Raw genomic sequence first — 5,710 nt, forward strand, 5'->3', positions numbered from 1 at the left:
TTTTTTTTTTTTTTTTTTTTTTTTTTGAGATAGATGGCTAGGCCTGAGGCCTAATTAGTCTCATAGGTCTATACTGACCCACAACTGCATGGATAGGCCTGACCCATAACTGCATAGATCGGGCCATACCGGGATTGAATGAGAATCATTCAAATTTCATCAAAAGTTGTAAAGAGCACTAGACACCCCCTTGTGAGTAGCCCCAAATAGGTAAGAAGAGTTGGAACTCAAAACCACACTTTTTCTGAGACGAAGGTCCCTTGCTGACTCGGCTACACCCTCAGGGTGAAAAAAAACTATGGATCGTATTGAGTGATTAGGTTCGTCCTACTCCTACATCATTCGTTTCTCAAAGAAAAAATGAGCCAAATTATATGTACCAAAATCAGCATGTTTAGATTTATTCAACAGTGAAAATATACGATTAAACTTCATTATCAAATTGTACGTATTTTCAAACTGGATGCAACGGGAAAGATGCTATAGTATCATAATAGTAAAAATATCAAATATACCATCAGGCCGTCTTAGCTCAGCTGGTAGAGCGCGTGGCTTTTAACCACGTGGTCGTGGGTTCGATTCCCACAGACGGCGTTCTTTTATTTTTTTATTTTTGTATTTTATTCTATAAAAAGATTTTTTTTTCTATTTTTTTAGCGTTCTTCTATTTTTTTATTTTTGTATTTTATTCTATAAAAATATTTTTTTTCTATTTTTTTATTTTTGCATTTTATTCTAAAAAAAAAAATTTTTTTTTGATAGAAGAAAATTATATATTTTATGGGAGAGAGGTATGCTAGTATAGTACCTAAGAATTAGGAATGCTAGCGGGATATTAGCTGTAAGATATAATCAACTTGAATTAAACCATTGGATGGAGAGAGGATGTATAACCTTTCAATCCACTGTTGCTACACACCTCTCTCTCTCTCTCTCTCTCTCTCTCACTCACAGATGGAAAGATCATTCTTTTTACCAGATTCAGCCGGAGAAAATGAAATCCGGTGGGATCTCCAGACAAAGAGAACAGGCGAACTCCAGTTAGATCTTACACTTTTTTCTCTCTGCATTTCGATCTTTTAAACCCCATGTTCGCTATCTTCCTGAAATATCGTCAATTTTTTGTTTGGATGTTATTGCTTCATCTGATCGAAGTTTTAGCATTAGCAGAGAGAGAGAGAGAGAGAGAGAGAGAGAGAGAGAGAGAGAGAGAGAGAGAGAGAGAGAAGGGTGATTTAGTGAAAGAGATTAAAAAGGAGGTGAAGAGAGATGGTGGGCTCGGGAGCATCAGATAGGAGCAAAGTGGTTGGGATGAGGGCCCTTCATGATACCCACAGGAGTGGCTGTTTTAATTCAGACTAGACTTACTCCGTCTTCTGAACCATTCCCTTTCTCCGGCTTCTGGACCATTCCCTTTCTTCTATCGATTTGCAGAGAGTGGCGTGAACAACGACGACAAGAGTGTTTTTTTTTTTTTTTAATTCTTTTTTCTATCAATTTGCAGGAACATTTCCGACGATAAACTTGTTGATAGCCCGAGCCTCAACCGGTGTTGCAGGACGTTTAAACATGCTGGCAACGGTGATGCCTCAAGCAGACTGGCCAGAGAAGGGGTCGTGGTTGGGGGAGTAGTACCGTAGAGTGGTGGTATTGGGTAGGTTTTGTAAGACCTCGCCACATGAACGAATGAGATTTACTATGTTTCATCTAACGGTTAAAATCCCGCTAGCATACCTTATTCCTAGGTATTACGCTGGCATACTTGTCCTTTTTCCGTATTTTATTTATATATTTTATTTTTCACTTACATAGATGATGTAGCTATTCAAGCAATTGGATTGGAATATGGATAGAAAAAACGTGTGGTCTATGAGGGATGAATTTGAACTTCAAATGTTTAGCACTCAATTAGGGATGGAAAAATCATGTGAAAAAAAAAAAAATCCACAATGTAAGAGTAAGTGGTTCCAATGATTTAGCTATATATTTTGTTTGACATCTGCATAGATTATGTAGCCATTCAAAATATTGTAATAGAATAAGAAAAAAAAAATCCAAAATATGAAAGTAATTGGTTCCTACTTAGATGATGTAGCTATAAGAAAAAAAAATGTTCCTTATCCAAAAATTAAAAAAAAAAAATATATATATATATATATATCTAAAATGTGAAAGTAAATGGTTCCTAAATAGATGACATATGTATCTATTTGTTTGCCACCGGCATGGATGCTGTAATTATTCAAATATTTTGGATTGGAATATGGATAGATAAATCATGTGATTCATGAGGAAATTAATTTGAACTTGTGTTTTTACCATTCAATTAAGGATTATAATGGTTCATAGAAGGAAAATAGTAGCAAAAAAGTTTTAAAAAAAAAAAAAAAAATCCAAAATGTTTCATATAAATCTGAAATGGTATTTTTTGATGTTAATTGAGCCTCTCATGATGTGAATGCAAAACGGTAACAAAATATTTTCAAAACAAAAAATTCCAAAATGTGAAAGTAATTGGTTCCTAATTGCTTGCAGCAAGAATCGATTTACACACATCCCCTATTTCGTTTGCCACTTGCATAGATGATGTAGCTATTCAAACAATTGAAATGGAATGTGGTTCAAGAGGAAATGAATTTGTACTTTGAGTGTTTACCACTTAATTAAGGATTGTAATTTTTCAATTGAAGGAAAATCGAATTTATAGGAACAGGGGTAAAAAATTTCACCCTAAGCTGCCAAAATAACTACTATATAGCTGATATAATGGGCTCAAATTTGGTGGATTGATAGACCACAAATTACCTATCCACATATCAAATTTCAGTCAAATATCAAAAAAAAAAAAAAAAATTGTAATCATTACCCCACGTGATTATCTCATTAATTCTAAATTGTTAGATATTTGGTGATTAAACTTCATTTTATTTTCCATTCAAATCCCTTTGGTTTGAAAAGATGATGTAGCTCTATCTTTTGTACAAAAAAATCCATAATGTGAAAAGTGGTTCCTAAATAGATGATGTAGCTATATATATTTTCTTTGCCACTAATATAGTTATTCAAACAATTGGACTGGAGTCATGTGAGGAAAAAAAATCCAAAACGTGAAAGTAGGTGGTTCCAAAATAGATGATATATATATATATATATATATATATATACAAAATGTGAAAGTATGTGGTTCCTAAATAGATGGCGTGGCTATCTATTTTGTTTGCTACCTACATAGATGATGTAGCTATTCAAACAATTGGATTGGAATATGGATGAAAAAATCATTTGATTCATGAGGAAATGAAATTTAAATTTGTGTTTTTATTACTCAAGTAGGGATTATAATGGTTCATACAAGGAAAAGAGTAGTTAAATATCTAAAAAAAAAGGTCTAAAATGTTCCTTATAAAAAAAAAATCTGAAATGGTACTTTTGAGTGTTGATAGTGAAAAAACCTAGAGGGTGGTAAATAGGTTATACTAGTAGATTTTTCAATCTTTTAATTTAGTGTTCCCAAATGTGATTGTAAATTAAAAATGCGAAATAATAAAATTAAGCACAATCATACAATACTAAGGTTTATAGTGATTCGACTTAATCTGAATCTAGAGCACTCCCTACAAGTTTCACTTGTAAGGTGTTCCACTAGCTCTTCTCTTTCAGTACAATAGATATAAAGAAGAATTTTTATAAAATATTTTAAGGATGAGAAGATCTGTACAATTTCTTTCAGAAGTAGAAATGACTTTTGCAATCTCTTTCCGGGTAGAAAGGAACTTTTCAACTCTTTGGAGGATAAGAGGATCATACACAGCACTTAATTATAGTCTAGAATAATGTTTACTTCCAGCCGTCCAACACTAGAGTTACCTAACTCTTGAACTAATATAAAGTAAATAATGGAATAAGACAAGAGTTACCTCTTTGTGTAGTGCAATGATGAAATACAAGAATGAGAGTGATGCACATTTCTATAGTCTTCACTAGGCTTGATAAATCAATAGAAAAGTAAAGGACTTTGAATAGATTCTTAAGCTTCACTTATAATGATGGAGTTAACTTTGAAATAAAAGACTTTGAATAGATTCTTAAGCTTCACTTGTAATGATGGAGTTAACTTTGGCTTATGGTGGTAGCTTCGACTTGTGGAGCCAGCACCCAGGGAAGGAGGTCGTGGGATTGAACCCTATTGTACACATTGTGTGAGTGTGTGTGTGTGTTTTCTTATTTATTCTGTATCCACCCGTGGGTTGCCCAGATGGTTAGGGTGAACTGAGGATTGTGTGGATTAGGCGCACGGTCTCAGGTTCGATTCTCCATCTGCGCATCTGCTATTTAAGTGGAGATCATAGTGGTGGGTTGCTATGCTAGTCTCCCCAATGATTAGTCGAGGTGCGCGTAAGCTGGCCCAGACACCTTGGTTAACAAAAAAAAAAGGATTGAGTTAACCAATAGCTTAAGAGATGTATATTGTATCTGCACTTCAAATGCTCTTTAAAAGCCTCTCTAATGCTTGATATTAATTGTTAATTATTTAAGAGCATTAGTGGTTTTTGTAGGTGAGATTAGGGGACAAAATTAGATAGAAAATCTCACTCAAACGATCACTTTTTGACTTACCGATCAACCGTCATCGGTAACCAGTCGACCTCCAAAAAGAGCAGTTAACAAAAACTAGCAGTTGGAGCTTCGGCAAGCCAGTAGGTTTCATACCGATCAACCAAACATATCAATCGAAAGGGTACCAGTTGATCGGGGCTTCAGTTAGTCAACCGCCATTAGGTTTGGTCACTTCCAACTTTTGACATGCATTTCACAAACTAACCTTTCATTGGTATTTGGATCATAACATTTTCGTCAAACTTTGAATTGGCCTGATTCCAAATTTTTTGAATTTGTAACTTGAATCTCTATAACTTTGGTGAAGAGACCATCTTCTAGTACCTGCTTTACAGTTGCCCAAAATGCCCTTGAAAAGGGCCATTTCTGTTTTCTCAGAAATTTCCTAAGACATGTTCCTAAGCTTTGTTAGGTCTTAACTCTTGGACATAAGTACTTCCTAAGGTCATCACACCGGTCATCACACCGGGAGATGTTGCTACAATAATTCAGCAGTCCCAACAAGCTTTTCAGCAACAAATGCTTCAGCAACAACAAGCATTTATGACTGTCATCCAGCAACAGTTGGATTTTCTCAACCGGGTCAACCTCCCCGAGTACTCACTCCGCAGGACCCACCTGTAGGGTCGGGAACGGGACCACAAGTGGTGGGTACACCTCCAATCCCACCATTCGGTATTCCTCAGCATGGGATGCCTCCTCCATACTCCTACTATCCTATTTATGCTCCTAACTTCCCGGCGACGAGTAATACGTCAAGGGTAGTGGAGTCATTCAAGAGGAACTTACCACCGGTATTCTCTAAGGTGGGGAGTGATCCTCTGGAACCGGATCAATGGATCCAAGAATTAGAGAAGATATTTGAGGTGCTTGAGTGCACGGATGCCCAGAAACTTATTTGTGCTGGGTTGCAACTCAAAAAAGAGGCAAATTCTTGGTGGCAAGCCTCCAAACCTATATTGATGGCTGCTCATCCAGAACCTACTTGGGAGCAGTTCAAGGAGTTGTTCTTGGATAACCATTATCCGCGCAGTTTTAGAGACCGAAAGGAGACTGAGTTCATGGCCTTAACTCAAGGAGGTAAGACTGTCCT

General features: G+C 36.0%; 1 non-coding gene across 1 annotated transcript; it reads left to right on the plus strand.

Moving 5' to 3' along the window:
* The first annotated feature begins 521 nt into the window (after positions 1–521).
* TRNAK-UUU lies at positions 522–594 on the plus strand. The gene has a single exon. It is a non-coding gene; the product is annotated as a tRNA-Lys (tRNA).
* The last annotated feature ends 5,116 nt before the right edge of the window (positions 595–5,710 follow it).

Source organism: Macadamia integrifolia, chromosome 9 (genome assembly GCF_013358625.1).
Source record: "Macadamia integrifolia cultivar HAES 741 chromosome 9, SCU_Mint_v3, whole genome shotgun sequence".
Lineage (NCBI taxonomy): Eukaryota > Viridiplantae > Streptophyta > Magnoliopsida > Proteales > Proteaceae > Macadamia > Macadamia integrifolia.